The sequence below is a fragment of the Silene latifolia genome, chromosome X, assembly GCF_048544455.1.
Source record: "Silene latifolia isolate original U9 population chromosome X, ASM4854445v1, whole genome shotgun sequence".
Lineage (NCBI taxonomy): Eukaryota > Viridiplantae > Streptophyta > Magnoliopsida > Caryophyllales > Caryophyllaceae > Silene > Silene latifolia.
Window position 1 is genome coordinate 52,204,103 of NC_133537.1, and position 27,731 is coordinate 52,231,833.

Consider the following 27,731-nt stretch of genomic DNA (forward strand, 5'->3'; position numbering starts at 1 on the left):
AAAAATACCAAAACCTAATGTCAAAGAGCTAAAACAAGAGCTGAAGACTCGTCAACTAACAACAAACCCAACACTGCTTCACCCTTAAGTCCTTCCAGAGACTGTTACAGGGAGACCTATCAAGGATTCTGGGGATTCCCCTCAAGATCGTAACCAAAACCGCTTCACCCCTAAGTCCTTCTAGAGACTACTACAGGAGACCTATTTAGGATCCTGGGATTTCCCTCAAGATCATAACCAAAACTGCTTCACCCCTAAGTCCTTCTAGAGACTGCTACAGGGAGACCTATCCAGGCTTCTAAGGATTCCCCTCAAGCTCGTAATATCACATCTTAACCTTTAAGGTCCAGACATGGTAATCTGATCCCACATTATTTACCAACCATTTCGTGCTCAGGCCACATCAAGCCGGAGACCTCATTCCGCACAACACTACAAGCCGTAAACCACCGGCCTAAACACCACAAAATACAAATTCCATATTTTTATCTGTCGAACAAACCTTTTATTACCAAGCCTTCACATTCCAAAATGCCGAAACCATTTCCACCCCGACCCAAATACGGAGTCTTCAAAAATACATCGCTCCCCGGAACGGGACATGTCCATTTCATTCTTAGGGTCCACTTTTTAGTGTGCTCACATAACAAGAAATATTTTCACAAACTATGCCTCTTCGATTCATGATCAAGAGGAAATTCTCTCCAATCAACTTTCGAGTCACCAAACGGAATTTACCGTCGTGACCCTCAACTCCAGATTTTTATCTGTCAAACAAACCTTTTATTACCAAGCTCCACATTCCATAATGACGAAGCCTTTTTCACCCTGACCCGGATACGGAGTCCTCGAATATTTTGCTACCGAGAACGGGACATACCCAATCTACCCTTAGGGTCCACATTTTAGTGTGCTCACATGATAAGGAACATTTTCACAAATTACACCTCTTCGATTCATGATCAAGGAGGAATTATCTCAAATCAATTTCTCGAGTCACCAAACGGAGTTTACCGTCGTTACCCTCATACTTTAAGGTCCTAACAACTCGCTTAGGCGCACATTCAGTCGAGTCACCAAGCGGAATTTACCGTCGTCACCCTCACACTTTAGGGTCCTAACAACTCGCTTAGGCACACACATTCAGAACTACGATCTGGTTTGATTTCACTTCATGTGAATACGTAGGCAGTCCTTCAAGGACACAACCATACCCCTCAAAATCACTTTAAGGTCCTAACAACTCGTTTAGGCACACACATTCAGAACTACGATCTGGTTTGATTTCACACCACGTGAATACGTAGGCAGTCCTTCAAGGGCACAACCACATACTCCTTTCACAACATTTCCAATTTTCAATCCTCAATACCCAGCTCAGAACTACGATCTGGTTTGATTTCGCAAACATGCGAATACATAGGCAGTCCCCAACAAGGATGCAACCGCATACCCCTTTTAATCTCAACCATCAACATCAATCCTCAAAAGCAGCCCACCCTGCTGCAAAAATTAATCTCATACCTCTTTACTGGGGGCTTTTTCCTTAAGACATCACACATTCCTCCTTTTGTCAAATTCCCACGTTCTCACTCTGGGGGTTTCTCTTTTGAGATGCCACCCATCCTTTATCCTCAAACATCTCACTAGTAGAAAAACCCCCTATAGTGGCGGTCATAAATGAACTTTTTGTGGCGGTTTTTACAAATTTTGGGTGCGCCGTATATCACGGGGTTGTTTATACTTTGCGGCGGTTGTACAACCGCCACAATAGCTTACCTACAGTGGCGGCTTTTAAACAAAACCGCCATTATAGAGATAAATAAAACGACGGTTGTTACACAAGAACCGCCACTGTAACTCATATATAGTGGTGGTTCTTGTTTGAAAAACCGCCACCATAGGTATTTAAATAATATCATATTGCACCACTATAGGTAAGCACAACGACGGTTGTTTTAACAGAACCGTCGTAAAAGGGAAGCATAACGACGGTTGTTGTTACAGAACCGCCATTAAAGGTAATTATAACGTCGGTTATTTGGCAAAGAACCGCCATTAAATACGAAATATTTTTGAAATATTTAATTTATTCACGTCGTTTCTAAAGGAACCATCGTAAAAATTATTTATATTTTTTTTAAAATAATAATTAATTTTCTATGGAAATTTCAGGAGCACCTCCCCATAAATTTCATAATTCCAAATATTATATGAACAAAATGAGACCTCTCAAAAGAAATGTAACCACATTTATAGTACTCCTAACAAACTTACATTATTCTCGCATCACATCCAACATAAAAATAACATCAATATCATTATCACAAAAGATGCATCTAAGTGTATGAATAACACACCCCTTGATAAACTAATCTACAAGTTCTCTAAACATTTGGTAGCTCACTCTTCTTTGATCTCATAAATATCGCCACTTGACATGCTTGATTCCTCCATAAACTATAGTTAACAAATAGGTCAATTAGTAAAAATATAAATCAACAACTAGATAAATAAATCATACCAAGAACGGAAATAAGATATACCTTCACAAATTCTTCTTCTTTTTTACTCGAAAAGTAAAAAGTTATGTTATACATCCATTTCATGACATAATAACCACACCCGTAATTCTTTGGTTGTTGAGGACACTAAAATTTATAGAAAAAATATGATATTAATTGTGTATCATATAAAATGTAATTATAATTCAAAGTTAGTTGTTAGAATATAGGAGATCATATTTCACTTACCAAGATATCATCTTTGATGATGAGTTTATTATTCTTTCTAGAGAAATTACGTCTTCCGCCTTGAATGCAATGTATTGACCAAAACTGGAGTCTTTTTTTTATGTCCAATCTCTTTGAATTTATTCGATCCGAATCCAAAATATAAATAGTTTTTGACCCCAAGCATGTAACGATCAACATCCAATGATTGCTACACATATAAGTTCATTTGTTGGAATTACTATTAATAATAAATCATATATTGTTAAAATAATAAATTAAAAACAAATAAAATTATTACCTCTCATGAAATGCGCCAATGATGTAATTCTTTTCATCTTGAATCCTCCAAATATGTGCAATATAATCTTCAAATTCTCGCCCCTATGCATATATTCACAAAGTTTCACCGGACACATGTACTTTTCTGATCTTGACGATTTGTGTAAAACCAGAACCTATTGATATCATATCCTTCATAAGAAAAGATGTAAGCCTTTGGTCCATTTGCTAACCATCTCAAATTGTCACTAATCTCGTGTGTTTTCTTTGATAACTTTGTCGTTACCTTTTCTTTAAACCACTATGCAAAACATCGATTGTGTTCAGTTATTAACCAAGCTTCACGTTTAGTTGGATATTTTCTTTTCAATGTGGCAAAGTGATTCTCTAAATATGGATGAACCTCCGCCATATGTTGCAAAAACATACATATGGGCAACAAAATACTACAGTATTTGTTTTCTCCACCGTTTTCCTATTTTCCATCAGCTAAAAGCAAACTTTCCTTGGCCCATATTTTAAACTTTAATTGAATCAAAACATTTTTTGTACATACGCAAACCATCTTCATCACTTTACACTCTATCACTCATGAAACTAGACATAAGTAATCTATGCTCATACACTGGTTTGCTTGAAAGCCTATGTTTGTACCCAAGTTATCCCCTAAAAACTACAACTATCTTCTAATGAAGAAATTTAAATTTATAATTTGTTTTGTTAAGAGAGAGATACCCATATACCCTTTACTAAAGGTGGTAATCGGGTTGTTTATAGGCACTAAAAGAAAGTAGGAGTTTTTCGACCGCCTATAACGATCAGGTTGAACGCTAATTACAACAAATCAGATCAATAACGGGTTCCATCAGCCGGTTAAAGGTCATGTCGGGTCATCAACAAACGTTTCTACTTCTTGTTCGATTACTTCAATTGTGACGAAAGATAATACTTTTTTCGTTCTAGTTCTAACTCATTATAAGACTAACTTAAACCAACATTGATGATATTCAGCGTATAAAATTCGAATGTAGTATGACATTTACCGTACCTATTTTACCTTGGCTCGAATGTTCAACTGATTATAGTGCTTCGATCACCACCTCTAAGTACATTGAAGGACTAGTGATATAAAGAGAAGGATAATCACTGGTTTATTGTGATACAATGAGAGGATAATCACAAAATTTTCAACTTTTTTTTTTCCAGTTTCTATAATTCAGAAATTTAGCCCTATAGAGTTTACAATCGCTCCGCCCCTGCAGCCAACATATTCACTCTGCTCATTCACTCTACTTTTTCCCTTTTCATCCGACACTACGGAAAATATCGTTGCGCTAAACCTATTCTGTAATAATGAAACAGACTTGAAATCGACTAGAATAGAGGACGTCACTGCTACTACCAGCCTCTATTTCAACTCTAAAATGTAATGAAACCAATCCTAGATTCATACCTTTCGAACCCTTTAACAATGTACCGAAATTAAGAACATTGATGTTTACACTGCTAAAGGTTTGTATGAAATCGGATATCGCTACCTGGATGTAGGTAAAGCTAAGTCGAGCCTTTGTCTATTTTAATTATATTTTGTTTCGTTGGTTAACATTTGATTAAAAATACTACCTTGAACGAATAAAAATGTAAACAAATGATTGAGACGTATGGAGTATAGTCGTAGAAGATTGGAATCTTATATAAATATTTATTTGTTGTATATATCAATCACACCTCAGAACAGAAGAAGAATTCCAGAAAGGGCATGTTGAAGGAGCTTTGAATATCTCTTATATATATGTTCAAAGCAGAAGAAGGTACGTATGATGTATCTAGTTATCTACCCAACTCTGTCACATTTACCTTCGTATGCGGTCGGGTTAAATGGTATGTTTTTTTATGTCTGAATGATAGGAAGAATGAAAAATCCTGAGTTTATTACCCAAGTGTTGGAAAACTCCTGAGTTCATCGAATGTTGATCGATGGAATATTATGATGGCAGAATATAATCAACACACTACAACTCGATAAAAATAAGCCCCAAAACATCGAATGTTGATCGATGGAATATTATGATGGCAGAATAATCAACACACTACAACTCGATACAAAATAAGCCCCAAAAATGACTCATACCAAAACGAACAAGGGGCAGCAAATACCTGACTTTAAAATCTATATTTTACCAACCTAAAACAAGTATTCCTTTTATACTAATAGAGATGCTACTTTGTATAATTCAATAATTCATAATTTAATAACACAATAATACAATAACGATTAATTTGATGATAGTGATAAAGATTTAAATGAAGATACTGTAATTGCAATTAAATATGGTCAAACGTATCTTTGATGTTGTTGCGGATAAAGAGCGGTGGCTTTGTATCGTTGCTTGTGCGGTGTAACCGGAAACAACTAGTAGAATAGAGAGGAGTTCGAAAAATAGGGTTACCAGAGTTGAAATTGGAATTGATGATTGAATTGAGTCGAAGAATAGTCGACGTAAACGGAAACAACAAGTTATGAGCAACTTAAGCAATAATATGTCGGAGGACGGCGTGAGGAAAGCAGGTTTTCGATTGCCGGAGTTGAATTGTGAGGGGATGCAGGTTTTGGCGGTTGAAATGAAGAAGACAAAGAAGCAGCTGAGGTTTTCGGGTTGAATGAAAAACGTGTTTGTATATGCTGAAGGGTTTTTGCGTTTTTGGAGCTTTTTATTTTTGTTTTTTTTTTTAATTTTACTATTAACGTCGGTTTTAATTAGAAACCGACATAAAAATATATCATGGCGTTTTTTTTGTCCAAAAAATTATAACTTTGTATAAACTTTTAGCGTCATTCTTAACGTCGGTTGTTAATAGAACCGCCACTATTGAACTATGGTGGCATTTCTTATTTAGAACCGCCATAAAAAGCTTATGTTATCATGACAGTTCTTACTTAAACCGCCACTATAGACCTCCTATATAAAAAAATATTTCCTTCCCGCCAATTTATTGGGCTTTTCGCGACGTTTCTTTTAGAACTGCCACGATAACTGCGTCGTGATAGGGGTTTTTTCTACTAGTGTCTTTTGAGACTCAACTACGATCCAAAATAAAATCGCCCATAGCCTAGTGCTCAGTTCAGAAGATGACAAGGACTTGTTTCCGCTCTCCGAATCATCAAAACTCGAGAAGGGATCTGAAACGAGCAAACAGAGGCGAGGATGTCTGAAGAAGATAATCAATTCGTGTTCCCCAACCAAGCATACCTTCTACTCCAAGGATCTGATGCACATTTCCACCCTTTCTTGGCTAAGGAGTTGCACACACATAAGCAAAGTCTGCCAGAGTCACCCCCGTGTTGTGTCGATACCAAGTTTGTTTCACGTTCACAACCGCCTGTCTGTCAGTCTGGCAGTATGCGTCCATGTGATTCGATGTCACAGCGGTCACTTGTCTCTGATATGTCAAATCACGAATCTATGAGCCACAAATTCAAACTCTTAACATCTTTTAAGCTTCACGACATTCGAAACTTCTATCTCCCCTCGCGTGAGATATTACATGCTAGTCGCTTATATGCCAATTGCTCACATGCTTATGTGCCTACGTGCTTATATGCTTGCATTCAACGTGCTTGTCTATGCGACTGCGGATTTGTGTGGTCACTAACCATGCAGGTAATCTTGAGAAGACAAATGCACTTCAGCTAAGTATTGGGTTCTTCCCAACAAACACTGACCCATCAAGTCGAAGAGCTTTAACTGCATCGATTACATTGCATACGCTACCTCTCAACGAGCGGCAACTCATATCCCCGGCGATTCCCGAGAAGTTTCTAACTCCCCAGCGAGTGCCGATTTTCAAATGGAAGTCACACAAGGTCTTTCAAAGATCCTCACAACACCATTCGTGATTCTGATGCAGCGCCCTCCCTAAATGGTTTTCTAGAGAGCCTTGCTTAGATGATTTATCCCTACAGAGTTCACTTAGGACCTCCATCAAGTTAGAGTTCGTTGCTCCCTAGCCGAACCTATCAACGTCAACCTGGTTGGAAGTCATTACCAGACAATATCTTGAAATAAGCTCGATGTTTCAGGCTATTTCCCACAGTCGATCATTCAACCATTAATGGCTGGCGAGCCTTAAAACCCGCCATCAACATGGATGGCGAGCCTCAGAACATACCTTCAACATAGCTGGCGAGCCTTTGCACGCACACAAGAAGCAATTCAAGGACATATCCCGAAGATGCCTCAGGTATGACTCATTCCTATGGCTGGCGAGCCTCAAACCGCACCATCTTCAACACTGGCTGGCGAGACTTTGTGCACAAACAAGAAACAATTCAAGGACATATCCCGAAGATGCCACAGAAATGACTCCTTCTTATGGCTGGCGAGAATTTATACGTAGTCTAATGGATTTTAAACGACCCGAACCGGAAGTCGATAGACTCTAAACTGTTCCCGACGGCAAGTCCTTGACTCGAATCCCCGAGTCACCTCGACGTCGCCCTTCCCGACGGCAGGTCCTTGGCTCAAACCTTTTTGAGTCGCCTTGACGTCGCAATGGTGTTCAGGTTGTAATCTTCGATTGACCTAGAGATCATACTTTGACTTTCGCCCTGTCCAAGCCTCAGTCAAAGTGGGGGCTCTATAGATACCCAGTATCTGCACCTCCCAAAAACCACCCGATGATGATCGGACTATAACGTGTTTTTTATATGCGTGCGTAGATTGGCTATACATGAGACGGTTTAATGCACTACTCGGATATGAAAAATGACTTCAAAAGTTTTCTAACTTCATTTGCATAAAAATAACACTATTTAGTGTTAAAACCGTCTTCGGACCCAAAACCGACACAGAAACCCGCAACTCGAGTCAACCTCAGTCAACCCAAGTCAACCCAAATCTCGAATGTCGAAAATAATGCCATGAATTTTTTTATCATGCCATTTTCATTAAAATGGCTCTAATTAGAGTCAAAACCGCCACCAGGCCAAAAACCGACTCCAAATTCAAATCCCGACTCACACGGGTCAAACCCGAGTCAAGCACACAAAACACCCACCTCAAGTAACACCCAAAATCATCTTATTAGATGCCCATATTGCTACACGACATCTTATATAAATACCACATATCAAACCAACCAAATAATAGATGGAGCAAAGGCCACGTCCAAATTGAAAAGGACAATACACCCATTTGTATCACAAGGTAGCTCGCGCCTCTTTAGGGTGTCTGCTTAGCCTCTAAGCAAACTCAACCGACCTACCATCCCACATTTCTCTATAAATACCCACCATCACACACCATAATCCGCACGCGAGAGGCCGCCCCCTCCTTCTCCCTTAAACTTCTAGACCCGACTTCCTAAGTCACACAATCGACATGTTTTTACGACCTACCGATCGTAAACACAAGCCTTACACATTGTTTGGTACCGTTGTCGTGCATTCGACCGACCCATTTGACCAACTCAATTCATCAATCAACATGTTTTAATTAACATATTTTCAACTCATTTTCAAAACAAAATCTGTTTTTAAGAAACCTTTTTTAAACTTCTTTGATCGCGATTAGTCACAACGAGAAAACCGTCTCTAAAGTCGTCTACTTCACAAACATCAGTACACGTAAGTTTGAGGGTGTAAACAACTCATTTATTTCATGTCTTTACTGTTTTCATAACTTTATAAGCATGAATGATGCATATCACGATTCAAATATAGGTTAGGCGAGCCAAAACCGAGTTTTGGCCCGAGACAGAAGCCCTTTGCTATGCAAAGAGGATCGCGCCTCTTGTGGGTTCTCGAGTCAGACTCAACCGTGTTTGTTCTCGTCTTTCCTCTTTATTTCATTTCTTATTTGTAATCGGTTTTTACCATTTCAAATATTTCAAATCATTTTTATGGCAAACTTTTTAGCCATAAATTATAATCACCCTTGGTTCCATATACCATGACGGTTTAATCCGTGACTCGGTGATATTAATTGGTTAATTACATTTTAAAGGAAATTCCTTTTTTTTATTTACCATTTTAATTCATTTTTATGATAAACATATTTTGACCATTACAAAACTCATCCTTGGTTCTTTATACCATGACGCTTTATTCCGTGACTCGATGATATTATTGGTTAATTACATTTAAATGGGTATTTTAACCCCCTTTTATATTATTTACCATTTTTCTCATTTGTTTACATTTGAAAACATATTAGTCATAATTCATAATTATCCTTGGTTCTTTATACCATGTCGGTTTAATCCGAGTACGATGACAAACTTGACTAACTATAAACAATTTAACTTAACATAATTAGTTCCAATCAAACATTTTCTTTATACACATTTTACTATGCTTTTCAAACTTGCAAATATGAGAACGGCTATTACTAACACAATAGTAATTATTCCGAGTCATGCAAATCATTCTTGCAAATTATTAATCATAAAAAACAGTTTTAAACAACCTTTTTAACAACCAGGAGACGCCCCTTGGGTCGTCGTCTGACTCGCGCCTCAAGAGGACGTCTGCTTTCTTATTTAAAAACCTGGGCAGAGCCCTTCCCTCGCCAATAGGCTCGCGCCCCAATGGGGCTGCCTGGCACTGTTCTGTCTCATTTTGATATTTTTCTAGGACGATCCCGATTACGGTTAATCCGAATACGTGACGGATCAGATTGACAAGTTTACGTGTTTTTACACTTTGTCATTTGACACCCTTTTTCGAATAATGGATCGTGTTAAGCATCATAACCCGAATTTGGTAAATGGATGTTTAATTTCCGTTTTCACATGCAAATCAATCTAAGTCCAACTTGACATCTTATACTTGATACTTGGATTAAATCAACCGACATAGAAAGCTCTCACATGTTAGGTTAAACTTTTGGATGTGCATTCATGCATTTACACCGTTTTATCAAATCTTGCACTTAAACAACCACGATCGATCAGTAGAGGCCGCTAACGCGGGCGGCATTGGGTGTCCGATTAAAGGGCTTCCTAATACGTACCCTCACCCCTTACTCAGAACCTTTGGATAGTGGATGGCCTTATCCAGGGCGCACGAGAATCATTTTAGGCATAGAATGCTAAAAGGGGGACGAGTCCTTATCTTTAGTACCTATGTCAAGCACCGTTTTTTACCTTGATTGACCTAGGTATAAAGTGGATTTGAACGGGTTCCAAGCATCCCACAAATGCTTGGTGGCGACTCTGAACATCTCTAATCGTTTCTAGACTTTTGCCGAGACGAAACCGACCGATCTAAAGTGATTCGGTCGAAAGCATTTTTACGTCACCGAGCGTGGCTTTCAAAGACCGTTGCATGTCCAAAGATTGGCTTGGCGTGCAGGTGGTCCGTGACCGTAGATCGGTAGGTGGCTCAAATACACAGACTGGTCTGTGGCCCATGTCCACACTATGTCATGGGAGAAAGAGGCCATTCCACCAGCGCTTCCCGGTGATAATGAAGGGTCGATCTATGACTTGCTCTATACTGAAATTCATGATGAGTACCCTAATACTTCATTGGATTCTAATAATTAAGTCTTTAATTATTATCTGGCATTTTAAGTTGTATTTGGATTATGGTGGTGGTTTGAATTAAAGTTTAATTATTTATGTTTTTTGTTACGTTTTTTATTACTCCATCCTCTGGAATTCAGAGACAATATCAGCAGAAAAATATCAAACTTTTATTATAATGACTTAGGTTTTTAGGAGTACATTAAAATATCAAGCTAAAGAAAAAAATCGCGTAAAACAAGCGTTGACAAACGTGAAAAAGCAAATGTGTAGTGTGGAGTTGAATAGAGGAAGTATATTTTTCGTTACCCCATCCTCTGGAATTCAGAGACAATATCACCATACATGTGTCTTTCACCTTCAGCCCAATCCACACAGCCACTTTCCCATTGCAACGGCATTGTACCCTGCTCGGCAATGCGACCTTGGCGGTGCAGAATCGTAAGTAGTAGGAGACGGTCAGATTCATTCGCAGCCCATAAATATGGGCCTATCCGCTGATCATCGTGATCAAACCAGAGTCTCGAAGAGTCATTGTTATAGAATGCGCGCTCAAGTTTGCGAGCCTGATGAAAGCATTCCCGCTCCTCATTACCGCCCGAAGCCATCATGCGCATCATTGTCCAGGTAGATAGTTTGAACCAAATTTAATTTGGCTAACCGAATCAAACCTATTACCCAGTCAAGGCTATACGAGAGTATAGCCTTTCCATGCCCGTCCTCTGTATACGGGGGATTGTGAATGATGCACGTAAAAGGGTTTAGCGTACATAAATCTACTTGGGGGTCCTGCAAGAGGTTCATATGGTGCTTCATCATCATCATCATCAGCGGATGAATAATATGAACCACTATAAGTTGATGAACTTGACGACATAATCGATGCGGAAAATTAATGGAGGACTTAACAAGCTAAGAATTGGAAAGTGCAAACGATACAAGTTAAGATTGTGAAAATTATAGTTCTACTTATAATGAGTTTCGGTTGTATTGGAAACGGTATAATAAGATAGTAAGAATTGGAACCGGTATAATAATAAGATAAAAATTGGAAACTTAACAAGTTAAGAATTGGAAAGTGAAAACGGTACAAGTTAAATAAGAATCGGTCAACTCTATCGTGTTAAACATATTAGCTTACAACGGTTATCCAAAAACCGTTGTCCAATTACTAAAAACACAACGGTTATAAAAAAAACCGTTCTCCAATTAGTAACAACAAAACGGTTATCAAAAAACCGTTGTCCAATGACTAAAAACACAACGGTATTGATTTGACTAATGCATGCCTTGTAATTTTTTCTTTTTCTGATTCAAAGTTGCAGTATTGCGTGTTTGACCATATATATAACACAAAATGATAACGGTTCTTTGTTAAGCCGTTATCATATTACATATTTCAACAACGGTTGGACAGAACCCGTTTTTAAAAAAATTATTTAATTATCTGGGATTTTCTAGTATTTGTGATTTGACTAATGCATACCCTGTAATTTTTACTTTTTCTGATTCAAAGTTGCAGTATTGATTGTTTGACTGTATGTATAACATAAAATGATAACGGTTCTTTGTTAAGCCGTGATCATATTTCATATATCAACAACGGTTATTATAAATCCGTTGTCATATTACACCAATAAACAACGGTTTTTCTTATAACCGTTGTAAATATAGATCCACTGTGAAAATTGAAAAGTTTGTGGTTTTACCAATGCATTCCCTATTATTATTGGTTGTTTGACCATTTTTCACCTCATGCATGCATGCACAATTAATACAAGTTTGAATGTAACGTATGGATGAAATTAATCTAATTAATTATAGCTTTATTATACTATAAATAGCATCACATTTGCAGTAACAATAAGAATCACTTTATTATTACCAACCTTTTTACTTCACTTTTTAAATAATATACATATACATATCATAATTAAAAGAATTTCGTCGACTTCATCATCCGCAGTCGCACCTCCTCAGCAATCGGTAACCCGCTATATCAACCTGATTACGTGCATAATTCACAATCTCCCAGTCATACGCGATGCTGCTGGGAAGCCAGCTTCTAAGTCTCTTAACCCATTAAGGGACATCCTCATTGAGAATGGGTTTACAAATATTAGGGCAATCCACCCGGCTTGGATTTCTGGTCGTGGGTTTCTTGGATATGCTCTGATCATGTTTCGAGGGGATGCTCTTGACGATTTTCGCCAAGCAAAACAACTCGTTGTAAGGTATGCATCACATGACCATCAAAGGGGCAAAAGTGACTATTATGGCGACGACTCTAACGATTGTTATGTATACGCTAGGCCTTACTTATGGGTTGCCACCGCTGAGGACGCTCATATGATGAGAAGGTTCATACCATACAGGTTCATTGATGTACCGAAATCATGGGAAGATGAAGAAGTGCCTCATTTTGATCACCGTCTTGATGCCGATGTAGTAAGCTTGATTTATAATCAAGTTTATCCTCAGTACCCACCTCCTAGTCAAACTCATGTTAGGGTGTTTAATTAATTTACTAATTAGTTAGCTGTTTGTTTTTGTGGTTTTTTATTTTTAATTGTGTTTCCTTTTTTTTCCCTTGTTGTACTATTTTTTTTCGCCATTGTATAATATGTTCGTTTTAATATATAGTTCTACTCTTTATTACATGCAAACGCTTATTAACATAGATTCTACTCTATATAATTCTATTCTTTATTGTATAATATACAACAGTAGTGCATAAGAACCGTGTTAGAATATAAACACCTCTAAAAATAAATGGAAATGGGAAGATATTAACAATATAATTACAACGGTTCTTATAAGAACCGTGTTAAATTATAAAATTACTTAATAACATATTTTAAATAACCTTCTTTCTCTCTCTCTCTCTCTCTCTCTCTCTCTCTCTCTCTCTCTCTCTCTCTCTCTCTCTCTCTCTCTCTCTCTCTCTCTCTCTCTCTTATTACTCAAATTATGTCAAGTGGTAGCTCTTCTTCTTCCTCTATTTCAACAGGGACATGTAATTACTTAGTTCCGGCAGCATTGCGGACTTCTTGGACTTTGTAAAATCCGGAAAGAAAGTTTCTTACTGTAAAATTCTATAATCCTTAGACTAAAATGCGTGGATGCAATTACTTCAAGTGGGTTGATGAACCAATGACTGAGTGGCAGAGGAAGGTTATAAACAGGTTAGTGAATCAGAAAAAGAGCATGGATATCGAGATTACTCAAGTGAGAAGTATACTACATCAACTTGAAGAATCGAAGCAGGGAAATGACAGTGAAATATTAAAGGCAAAAGAAGAATGCAAGAAGTTAACCATGGATATCGTAGAACTCAAAAATAATGAGGCATGGCTTAAGTTAATTGTCAAATTTCTTCTTATAATTGTTATTTACTGTAATACTACAGTTTTATGTGTCTATGGGTACTCTATCGAGTGGGAATTACTTTGTCGAGTAAGTAGTTTTTGACGCAAAACAGTAGACTGCCTGTAGGGTACTCGATCGAGTAAGTTGGGGACTCGATCGAGTAAGGGTCACTTGATCAAGTCACTTACTCGATCGAGTAAGTGTGTTTTACGGGCTGAGTTTGACGGGTTTTGTTAATAATGCGAGATTAATATAAAAGGGTTCGTCATTATTTCTTAAACATCTTTTCAACATCCTAAACATTTCAAGAGACGATTAGAGGTTACGTGCTTTGTTTCTCTCGCATTATTGCCAAATCCCTAAGCTAAGTTCGTTGGATCATCTTGTTCTTTACGCCGTTGTGATCATCGTGTCGGGGGTAAGTTCCTTGTGTAATTTATGTTGTGTTTTGTTGAGTTTCTTTAAAACCCTAATTGGGTATTGTTGGGGGTTTTGGGGTGATTTGTATGGTTGTGGTGGTAATTGTATGTATGCATCTTTTAGGAGGAGGATTCGTAGAGGAGACTTTCTGATTAGCTGTTAGATCGTCTGTTGGTAATTGCTATTTCAGGTAGGGTTTCCCTACTCATTATTGGTTACATAATGTTGATATTATTGTTGTTGTTGTTGTTGTTGTTGTTGTTGTTGTTGTTGTTGTTGTTGTTGTTGTTGTTGTTGTTGTTGTTGTTGTTGTTGTATCTCTTATCGATGTTGGATTGGTTTTGGTTATTGTTGATAGTATATTGTTGATTGGTTGTATAATTGTCTATGATCTTCAGGGTGCGTCCTTGGCTGAGTGGAGTCACTTGCGGGAGTGGCTTCACGCCCTTGATTCGCCTTTTATGGAACCCGCCACAGAAGGGATATGCACATTAATGAACAAGGGTTTATCGCTCGGAGGAGATGAGCGGGGCTTAGGTGGGAATGGCTGCAGTCCCCCACTGGCGGCGAGGAGTACCTGTTGCGATGGGTATTCTGGCATGGCTATACACTTTAGTGTGTAGTCGATTGTGTGGTGATGTGACGGAGTTTGTTGATTGTTTGATTGTATTATCATTTTGTTGCAGCTGTGTATTCTATGTAATCATTACTGACCCCGTTTAATTGTTTTAAAAACTGTGGTGATCCATTCGGGGATGGTGAGCAGTTATTGAGCAGGTATGAGACGATGCGTATAGGTTAGCTGGGATGAGTCACCACGTTGCTGTTTTAGAAGTCTTCCGCTATGTCGAACACTCTTTTGTTGTTTAGTAGTTTGACAGTTTGAGAACCTTTGTATTTCTTTTATCAGTTTTGGATTTGAGTTGTATCACTTAAACTTTATTACTATTTAAGTATGCTTCGTTATTGTCCATTTGATTATCATTGCCTCGGGTAACCGAGATGGTAGCATTCTTATGCCTTAAGTGGTCTTGGTAAGGCACTTGGAGTATGGGGGTGTTACAAAGAGGTATCAGAGCGACGATTTTGAAACCTGTAACCAATGAACCCAATGAACATTGGGAGTCAAACTAAAATGAACCCGGGTAAGAGTTGTAGGAGATAATGCAAAGACTTGGGAGACGTCCTAAAGTCGCGAACTCGCCTTACAACTTTGAACCGGTCACTATGGGATGTGAGTCGGGATCACTATGTGTTTACCTTGTGCGTTATGAATCTATATAGTAATGTGTTGTGTGAACTGGTGGATGCATGCATGTGGAGGATAGGAGATGTGTGGTGAAAGATGGTGATGGTATGATTATATATGTCATTGATTGAATACATGAATTGCATGATAGTTGATTTATAACATGGCTTATTAGAAACATGGAAGGGAAGTTATTATTGTTTGCGTATATAAAGAGATATCGTGTGTGTATATATATATATATATATATATATATATATATATATATATATATATGTTTGTCGTTTTGGACAAAGTATAGTTGGTTAGAAAGTGTTGAGATAAGCATGCGGGTAGTATATAAGTCAGCATGACTCGATTGAGTGGGGGGCACTCGATCGAGTAGGTGAGTGACTCGATCGAGTAGGGTAACTCGATCGAGTATGTAGTTCTTCGTTTCTGGGCAGTAGTCTGGTTTGGGGCACTCGATCGAGTAGGATGGGCACTCAATCGAGTGGGGTCAACTCGATCGAGTAAGGAGGTGGCTCGATCGAGTACGTCTTTGAGTGCATTATGGTCAGATTCTGGAGTCGAGGCACTCGATCGAGTAAGTGGGCAACTCGATCGAGTGACCTCAACTCGATCGAGTAGGTTGTGGCACTCGATCGAGTAGGTGCTGTACAGATCGTTTCCGTGTTTTGAGATATGGGATGTGTGTTTATGTTTACCTTTTTCCTATATAGTTTCAAGATGCCGCCAAAGAGAACCGCGTTGTATGCCAGGGTAGAGAACATGAGTATAGATGAGATTGTTAAGATGTTGGAGCACCAAGATGCTCTTACTGAGGCTTTGAAGAGAGTGGGGAAAGATAAAGAGGTGGGCCAGATCACTCCAAGATAAGTATACATATAGCACGGTTTAATCCTAAGGAGTACATGGGAACTAGGGCGCCAATTCTGTTGGATAATTGGCATAGAGAGATGGAGAACATACTTAATTTGGTGCATTGCCCAGAGGAACTTCGAGTGGAACAAGCTGCGTTCTACTTGAGGGAAGCAGCTGGTGAGTGGTGGGATAAGGTTAAGGTGAGTGCTAAGGACTTATATGTGAAACAGGGGCTACTTGCTACACCATGAGATGAGTTTAAGGGGGCTATGAGGCGAGAGTTTGTACTGGAGCATGTGCGTAGTAAGCTGAGAGAGGAGTTTGATGACTTTAAGATGACTTCTGACATGACGGTTGTTGAGTACTACCATAAGTTCAACGAGAAATCTAGGTACACAGAGGACATGGGGCTTAACCAAGAGAACTTGGCATTAAAATTCGAGAAGGGGTTAACACCCTAGATCATGGAGAAGTTGCTGGTAGGGGTCCTCACAGACGTTAAGGAAGTGTATGAGCGTGCCGGGAGAGGTGAGAGGTTAGTAGAGATGACCAAGGAGAACCGGGAGAGAGCTTCTGAGAAGAGGAAGGCTGAGAGTGAGGGTGGTGGTCAGTCTAGTTACAAGAGGGGCGACCATAACCAAGTGGAGCCTACTCTTCAGGGTCGGGGTTTAGCGGCGGAGCTTCTTATGGGTGTGGTCGTGGTGGTGGTAGTAGCAGTTGGGGTATGTCTTGTTTTAACTATGGCGGTGTGAGCCACAAGAGGCATGAGTGTACCAGTGCTGTGAGTAGGGGTTTCCAGAGACCGTCACAGGGGAGTTTCTCTTAGGGTCCATCACAGAGTTATGCTAGTAACAGGCCGGCTGGGTCGTAGAATAACCGGGGTGGTCATTGTAACCAAAATGGTGGGGCTAACCGCAATGGCGGTAATTTATACCAGAGACCGGCGATGAACAACAACAACCAGGGGTCGGCTGCTAAGCCATCTACCTCAGCTAGTACTGTCCAGGGAGGTGGGCAGAAGACCAGTGGTAAGCTGTTTATGATGGAGAAGAAAGCAGCTGAGGATGATGCTCACGTTATGACGGGTACTTTTCTTGTTAATGGAGTCTTTACCTGTGTTTTGTTTGATTTGGGGGTGTCACAGTCGTTTGTATCATCGAGTCATGCTAAGCTTTTGGGTTTTAGTGAGTATGAGTCTATAAAAGAGGAAGTTTTTATACCATCGGGTGAGTCTGTATCTTGTGGGCGGTTGTATAGAGGTGTGTCTATGATAGTTGGGCAGGTTGACCTGCCAGTGGACATGTTATAGTTTCCTTTGGAGGGTTTTGAGATGATAGTTGGTATGGACTGGTTGGGTAAGTACAAGGCTAAGATAGATTGTCATCAAAAGAGGGTTTCTTTGAGAGGTCCCAAGGAAATTAGTGTGTCTTATCGTGGGTTTGTTGTCAAACTCAAAGTTAAGTTGATTGTAGAAGTGACCTTGAAGTCTTATCTAAGGAAGGGGTGTCCATTGATCTTATGCCATGTGAGAGACCATAGTATGGAGAGTCCGATAGTTGAGTAGATACAAGTGGTGGGAGAGTTTCCAGATGTCTTTCCAGATGAGATACCGGGTTTGCCACCGAAGAGGGAGATAGATTCCAGTGCTGAGTTAAACCCGGGGACGGGGCCAATCTCTAAGGCACCGTACCGTATGGGTCCTAAGGAGTTGGAGGAGCTGAAGAAACAGCTGGATGATCTGATTGAGAAGGGATACATTAGACCTAGTGTATCACCGTGGGGAGCACCTGTCTTGTTTGTGAAAAAGAAAGATAGGAGTTTGAGGTTGTGCATCGATTACAGGGAGCTGCACAGAGTTACAATGAAGAACAAGTATCCTTTGCCAAGGATAGATGATTTGTTTGATCAGTTGAACGGTGCAGCGGTCTTTTCTAAGATTGATTTGAGGTCGGGTTACCATCAGGTGAAGATTCGGGAGGAGGACATACCAAAGACAGCTTTTACATCGAGGTATGGTCACTATGAGTATGTTGTGATGCCGTTTGGGTTGTCTAATTCACCTTCAGTGTTTATGGATTTGATGAACCGGGTTTTCAGTCAGTTTTTGGATCGGTTTGTTGTGGTCTTTATCGATGATATCTTAGTCTTTTCTAAGACTAAGGAGGAGCATAAGGAGCATCTGAGGATTGTGTTGCAGACTTTGCGAGACAATCATCTGTATGCAAAGTTGTCTAAGTGTGAGTTCTGGTTAGAGGAGGTTGCTTTTCTAGGCCATGTGATTTTAAAGAAGGGTGTTGCTGTGGATCCTACAAAGATAGAGGCAGTTACTCGGTGGGAAGCACCGAAGAATGTGGCAGAGATCAGGAGTTTCTTGGGTTTGGCAGTGTACTATCGTCGGTTCGTGAAGGATTTTTCCAAGATAGCCAGACCGATGACAGCTTTGATGAGGAAAGAAAACAGGTTTCGTTGGGATGAAAGTTATGAGACGGCGTTCCAAACATTAAAGGAGCATTTGACCACAGCTCCAATCTTAGCATTACCTGAAGGGAGTGAGAACTTTGAAGTGTACACATATGCTTCTAAGAACGGGCTGGGTTGTGTGTTGATGCAGAACGGGAAAGTGATTGCCTATGCTTCTAGGAAATTGAAGCCTTATGAGGAGAACTATCTGACACATGATCTAGAGTTGGGTGCGGTTGTGTTTGCTCTCAAGATTTGGAGGCACTATCTTTATGCGGAGACCTTTAAGGTGTTTTCAGATCACAAGAGTCTCAAGTACATCTTTACTCAAAAGGAGTTGAACGTGTGACAGAGGAGGTGGATGGAGCTGATAGGGGATTATGACATGGATATTATATACCATGAAGGGAAAGCTAATGTGGTTGTAGATGCCTTGAGCAGGAAGAGTGTGCATTCTCTTTGCACATCTATGTCTTTGATGAGGTTGAGAGATGAGGTGGGGAAGATGGGGATACATATGATACAGAAAGGGGATTCTATAGGGGACTTGACAGTGGAGCCAAACCTTTATGATGATATTCGCAGGAAACAGGCTTTGGACCCCAAGATTGAGGAGTGGAGAGCTGGAGTAGAGAAAGGGACGGTGTCTAGATTCCCTATTCATACAGATGGTAGTGTGAGATTTGACGGGAGATGGTGTGTTCCTAGTGATGAGGAGTTGAAAAATATAATCATGACAGAGGCTCATTGCACACCATATTCGGTACATCCAGGCGGTGACAAGCTATATAAAGATTTGAAGAAGACTTTCTGGTGGCCTGGGATGAAGAAGGAAACAGCTGAGTTTGTGGCTGGTTGTTTGACATGTCAAAGAGTTAAAGGGGTGCAGCAACGACCATAAGGTAAGATTCAGTCTCTTGAGGTACCTAAGTGGAAGTGGGACTCCATTTCTATGGATTTTATAGTGGGTTTGCCGAGGAGTCAACAGGGTAATAACATGATATGGGTTATAGTTGACCGTCTGACTAAGTCAGCTCACTTTGTGCCGATGAAAGATAATTGGACCAAGATACAGTTAGCTTTGGCTTATAGGAAGCATGTGGTTCGTTTGCATGGGGTGCCTAAGGATATAGTGTCCGATAGAGATGCGAGGTTCATATCACAGTTTTGGAAAGAATTGCAGGTGTTGATGGGAACTACCTTACAGATGAGTACTGGGTTTTATCCTGCGACAGATGGCCAGACAGAGAGGAGGACATGTTGCGAGCTTGTGTTATGGATTTTGGTGGTAGCTGGGAATAGAGATTGGACCTAATTGAGTTTTCTTATAACAACAGCTATCACACGAGTATAGGCATGGCACCATTTAAGGCTTTGTATGGGAGGAGATGTAGGAGTCCGATTTGCTGGGATGATAGAGCTGAGGCAGTGGTTTTGGGGCCAAAGATGGTACAAGAGATGGTTGAACAAGTTAAGCTGATTAGACAAAAGATGAAAGCGGCCCAGGATCGACAAAAGAGTTATGCAGATTTACATCGTCGTGACATAGAGTTTCAAGTTGGGGACAAGGTTCTTTTGAAAGTGTCTCCTATGCGCGGGGTCATGAGATTTGGGAAGAAAGGGAAGCTGAGCCGGAAGTTTATCGGACCATATGAGATTTTGGATCGTGTGGGTGAGGTTGCTTACCGGTTAGCTTTGCCAGCTGCTTTGGATAGAGTGCAAAATGTGTTTCATGTGTTTCATGTGTCTCAGCTGCGGAAGTATGTGAGTGATCCTTCACATGTGTTAGATGTAGAAAACATCGAGCTGGATGAGTCCTTGTCTTACCTTGAGGTGCCGAAACAGATTCTTGATCGCAATGTTAGGAAAACTAGACATGGGGAAACAGTGTTGCTTAAGGTTCTTTGGTCTAACCATAAGGTTAAGGAGGCTACTTGGGAGGCGGAGGAGGCTATGAGGGAGCGGTATCCGTCTCTTTTTGATCAGGTATGTGTGGTTACGGGGACGTAACAATGTTTCTTTTAGGGGGTAGGAGATGGTCGCATAGAGTTTTTGAATGTTTTATGTTGGTTTTAGTACAGTTAGTAGTTGCTTTGAGTCGGTTTGGGTGTTGGTTGGGAGTTTTGTTTTGAGTTTTGGTCATGATGTTGTGTCGGAGTGGTGATAGGGTGTTTTGTTTTTGTCTACGGGTTGAACTCCGGGGACGAAGTTCTTTTTAAGGAGGGAAGACTGTAATACTACGGTTTTATGTGTCTATGGGTACTCTATCGAGTAGGGCTTACTCTATCGAGTAAGTAATTTTTGTCGCAAAACAGTAGACTGCCTGTAGGGTACTCGATCGAGTAAGTTGGGGACTCGACCGAGTAAGGGCCATTCGATCGAGAAAGTCACTTACTCGATCGATTAAGTGTGTTTTACGGGTTGAGTTTGACGAGTTTTCTTAATAATTTGAGATTAATATAAAAGGGTTCGTCATTATTTCTTAAACATCTTTTCAACATCCTAAACATTTCAAGAGACGATTAGAGGTTACGTGCTTTGTTTCTCTCGCATTATTATCAAATCCCTAAGCTAAGTTCGTCGGATTATCTTATTCTTTATGTAGGAAATATCGGTATACTTCTCTTAAAATTAAGGAGTATAACGATATTATAATGTATGAAAACTAGTCATAAATGAATTGCATAAACAAAATAGAATAGGGATTAAGAATCAACCTTTGGTCCTTGCAAATATGGCCTAAGAACAATATCAAAATTGATATTCGCCTAATCGTTGCACCCAAGATGATATGAGAAATGCCCTTTTGTTCTTGCTAGAATCGATCCCCAAATTCACTAATTAATTTAGGGTTTTGTGTGATTTTTGATGAGAAGAAAAATTAGGTCAAAACTAGGTTAAGAAAAAATGATCTCCCAATCTCTTATTATAACTGAAATAAGAGAAGTAAAAGGGGAGATATTTTCTCTCCTAATTTTCGGCCAAAACCAACCGAAAAAAAATAAGAGGAATTATCTCCTTATTTTCGGTTTTTCACCTACTAAAAATAATGAGATTAAATCTTCTTATTTTGGTAGTTTTACAAAATGTATATAAAGTGTATCATTTATAAATTGTCATTTATTTTATTCCGTATTAATAAGTCTACACACAACAGCTTGCAGTCGATTTATTAATGCCGATCTGTAATAATTTATAATGACAATCTCGTATAATATATACTTTAACTATAAATATCGCATATTTATAATTAGCTAATTAAATATAACTGGTTACATTTAATTACGAATTAACATCTTAATTCGTTCAAGCTAACATTATATACATTAATTAAATATAACATATTATATTCAATTTACGAATTGACGGTTAATTCGTCTCAGCAAATATTATTTAATTAGATTAAATAATCGTCTCATCATCACATTGACTAACTGTTTAGTCAAATACTTGGACTAACCTTTTAGTCAGGCATCAATGTGATTAGATTTTCATACAATCACATCTCTCAAACACATCCTTTAGGTGTGACTTTTAGGGACCAGTTGATCACCGCCATCAGTATGATAATAACGTCAAACTTTCTAGCAAGCCAACCGTTATTAAGTAATCGTTAATCAACTGATAAAATACGAAGTATACCCTTGTGAACCTATAAGAGATTTATAATGTTATCACACTAATTTGTGGAGGACACAAGCTCCAACAAACTCCCACTTGTCCTCACAAGTGTATGTGCGATAACCGATTCTCATATCCTAAAATTTCTCCCACTCATTGTAAAATAATTTGCAAAATCCGTATTCACAAAGGTCATATTTTACAAGTGATCAATATCAAGAGTGGTTTCCCCGACTAGAGAGTAACTTAACTGATAAACGAATCATCATTCGAGCATGGCCATGCATTTCAGTTACAACTCCTCGAGTGGCCCTGAGAAATAACTAAACCTGATAAAGGTTGGATATTTTCTTCAACTCGAATCTTGCAGATGTAAGCACAGTATGAAATGACCAGAAATAACCGCTTAGCCTCCTGTTACGGCGAGACCATGAGAAAGAAACCAAAGTCACCAAAAAGCGCCTTAATCTCAAGAGACAGTCGATAGTCAAAAGAATCGACTCTAGGAACACAATGGACGTCCAATCCACGACCTGGCACCGAATGTTTTTAAACATTTAGGACTCCATTACGTTGTCACAAAAATTGCCCTACGAGGTATCGTTATAACTCGTATCTGTGATCGATCAGCCAACCATTTGACTTATGGCTCGTTGAACCCACCATCAATCGACTGCACAATATAATAGCCAGAGTTATCAGCTCATGTAGGCGATTACGGACCAAAACAAATATAATGTAATTCAGTTCACTTTGTGGCGTTCAATGTTGTCGGTACAATCCACATGAAAAACAAAATATGAAATAAAACGATGAAGTTATAAATAGTATATGAAAAGGATAATGTATCGAATCCATAATCAACTACTACAACTCAGGAACACGTGTAATTCCCATGGAAATAACGTGCCCTTCATGCTTATCATAATTCAACGGTTTAGTGAGAGGATCCGCGATGTTATCATCCGAAGCTATCTTGTCAATCACTAACTCCTCTTGCTCCAAGTAATCACGGATCAGGTGAGCTTTCCGATGTACATGTCTAGACTTGTTGCTAGACTTAGGCTCCTTAGCCTGGAAGATGGCACCTCTATTGTCACAATAGATGGTGATTGGGTCATTCAAACTAGGAACTATCGTAAGTCCTTGTAAGAATTGACGTATCCATATGGCTTCCTTTGTTGCTTCCGAAGCGGCATAGTACTCGGATTGATAGTAGAATCGCTACAAACTCTGTTTGGAACTCTTCCGGTGACCGCAGCACCATTAAGAGTAAAGACGAACCCGGACCGAGATTTTGAATCATCTCGATCCGTTTGGAAGCTAGCATCTGCAGAATCGATGCGCATAGCTTAGTATCTCCTCCATAAGTCAATACCCTATCCTTAGTCCTCCGTAGGTACTTAAGGATGTTTTTAACGACTATCCGAGTGTGTTTCACCTGGATTCTTTTGGTACCGACTCGTTATACTCAATGCATATGCTACGTCTGGACGTGTGCATATCATGGCATACATGATTGATCCTATAGCTGATGCATAAGGAACACGACTCATGCGCTCAATCCCTTCGGGCGTCGTGGGTGACTGAGACTTGCTCAACTGCATCCCAGACGTCATTGGAAGGTTCCCCTTCTTGGAGTTGGTCATGCTAAACCTCTCAAGAATCTTATCCAAATAAGACTCCTGACTAAGTGATAACATCCGTCATGATCTATCTCGGTAGATACGGATTCCCAAAATGCGTTGTGCCTCACCCGGTTCTTTCATCTGGAAATGGTTCTTCAACCATCCTTTAACCGAAGATAAGAGAGGAATGTCATTCCCAATCAAGAGTATATCATCGACATACAATATCAAGAAAACAACCTGGCTCTGATACCACTTGTAGGAAATATCGGTATACTTCCCTTAAAATTAAGGATTATAACGAAATTATAATCTATGAAAACTAGTCATAAATGAATTGCATAAACAAAATAGAATAGGGATTAAGAATCAACCTTTGGTCCTTGCAAATATGGCCTAAGAACAATATCAAAATTGATATTCGCCTAATCGTTGCACCCAAGATGATATGAGAAATGCCCTTTTGTTCTTGCTAGAATCGATCCCCAAAATCACTAATTAATTTAGGGTTTTGTGTGATTTTTGATGAGAAGAAAAATTAGGTCAAAACTAGGTTAAGAAAAAATGATCTCCCAATCTCTTATTATAACCGAAATAAGAGAAGTAAAAGGGGAGATATTTTCTCTCCTAATTTTCGGCCAAAACCAACCGAAAAAAATAAGAGGAATTATCTCCTTATTTTCGGTTTTTCACCTACTAAAAATAATGAGATTAAATCTTCTTATTTTGGTAGTTTTACAAAATGTATATAAAGTGTATCATTTATAAATTGTCATTTATTTTATTCCGTATTAATAAGTCTACACACAACAGCTTGCAGTCGATTTATTAATGCCGGTCTGTAATAATTTATAATGACAATCTCGTATAATATATACTCTAACTATAAATATCGCATATTTATAATTAGCTAATTAAATATAACTGGTTACAATTAATTACGAATTAACATCTTAATTCGTTCAAGCTAACATTATATACATTAATTAAATATAACATATTATATTCAATTTACGAATTGACGGTTAATTCGTCTCAGCTAATATTATTTAATTAGATTAAATAATCGTCTCATCATCACATTGACTAACTGTTTAGTCAAATACTTGGACTAACCTTTTAGTCAGGCATCAATGTGATTATATTTTCATACAATCACTCTCAAACACATCCTTTAGGTGTGACTTTTAGGGACCAGTTGATCACCGCCATCAGTATGATAATAACGTCAAACTTTCTAGCAAGCCAACCGTTATTAAGTAATCGTTAATCAACTGATAAAATACGAAGTATACCCTTGTGAACCTATAAGAGATTTATAAATGTTATCACACTAATTTGTGGAGGACATAAGCTCCAACACTTTACGCCGTTATCATCATCGTGTCGGGGGTAAGTTCCTTGTGTAATTTATGTTGTGTTTCGTTGAATTTCTTTAAAACCCTAATTGGGTATTGTTGGGGGTTTTTGGGTGATTTGTATGGTTGTGGTGGTAATTGTATGTATGCATCTTTTAGGAAGAGGATTCGTAGAGCAGACTTTCTGATTAGCTGTTAGATCGTCTGTTGGTGATTGCTATCTCAGGTAGGGTTTCCCTACTCAGTATTGGTTACATAATGTTGATGTTGTTGTTGCTGTTGTTGTTGTTGTTGTTGTTGTTGTATCTCTTATCGATGTTGGATTGGTTTTGGTGATTGTTGATAGTATATTGTTGATTGGTTGTATAACTGTCTGTGATCTTCGGGGTGCGTCCCTGGCTGAGTGGAGTCACTTGTGGGAGTGGCATCACGCCCTTGATTCGCCTTCTGTGGAACCCGCCACAGAAGGGATGTGCACATTAATGAACATGGGTTTATCGCTCGGAGGAGATGAGCGGGGCTTAGGTGGGAACGGCTGCAGTCCCCACTGGTGGCGAGGAGTACCTGTTGAGATGGGTATTCTGGCAGGGCTACACACTTTAGTGTGTAGTCAGATGTGTGGTGATGTGTCGGAGTTTGGGGATTTTTTTATTGTTTTATCGTTTTGTTGCAGCTGTGTATTCTATATAATCAGTACTGACCCCATTTAATTGTTTTAAAAATTCTGGTGATCCATTTGGAGATGGTGAGCAGTTATTGAGCAGGTATGAGACGATGCGTATGGGTTAGCTGGGATGAGTCACCACGTTGTTGTTTTAGAAGTCTTCCGCTGTGTCGAACACTCTTTTGTTGTTTAGTAGTTTGACAGTTTGAGAACCTTTGTATTTCTTTTATCAGTTTTGGATTTGAGTTATATCACTTAAACTTTATTACTATTTAATTACGTTTCGTTATTGTCCATTTGATTATCATCCCCTCGGGTAACCGAGATGGTAGCATTTTTATACCTTAAGTGGTCCTGGTTTATTATGTATGGTGTTAGTTTGTACTCTTTATGTGTAAACTTGTAATCCTTTAAATTAATGGAAATAAGCAAGATTTTCTGAGAAACATATTGTAATTAGCTGGCATATACAAAATGATGCTTTATTTCTTGGCGGTAAAATCAAACACAATGAAATATAAAATAAAACGGTTATACCCAAACCGTTGTTCAGAAAGTATACAGTTATAACGGTTCAGGCCGTTGTTATGTATATAAAAATGATGCTTTATTTCTTGGTGGGAAAATCAAACAATATGAAAATATTACACACAACGGTTATTTCTAACCCGTTGTAGATAGTACTAATCAATTACGGTTTTAAACAAAGTTGTATGTTTGGAAACAAAATACAACGGTTTTTATTATACCGTGTTTATTATTTTCCAATTAACAAGGTCTTGCAAGTGTTGTATTATTCACATATATACTCTGAGCTTCCCCTCCCCCACATAATATCCTCAAATATTGAGCTTCCCCTCAACCACCAGCCTACCCCATCGTCGTCGCAGTCATCGTCATCATCGCCATTGCCGCCGCCAAATCAATCTGGATTCTCCTCTTTAAAGAAGTAATAAACCTTCCTCTATAGAGATTTGTTTGTTATTATAAGTATGCATTGTTATTATTTGTTTATTAATTTATGCTTTAGATATGGTCGAAAAGCGCAAAAGAAACGATGGAAATGCGTCAGGCGACGACTCAGGTGATGAGAATAATTTGCAATACACTGCGGGTCAAATGCGCCACAGGGTTTCCCTATAAGCAATAAATTCAAAGATACCTAATCCTTTACAATGGGATAAATATACGGGATTGCCATATGGTGACTATGCCGGGTATTTTGCGAGTTGGATTGGTTGTTGTGTAAGACAGTATGTGCCTCTCGATACACCGCGTATCAGCGAACTGAGTAAAATATGGAACACCATGCTAATAAATAGAATAAAGGTATGTATATACAATAATAAATGTTTTAGGTGAAATTAAGTTACTATTTGATATGTGTATTAGCCGAAACACTTGTACCAACTATTCTCATCATATATGCAGTTAGCTTACGTTGTCCCCGAAAAGTATGATAAGTACCTAAAAAAAAGACACGGGAAGCCCTCAGTTCTTGGAAGTTAAAGATTGCCGAGAAGCACTTGTTCAACAAGGAAACCAGGGAGATGAAAA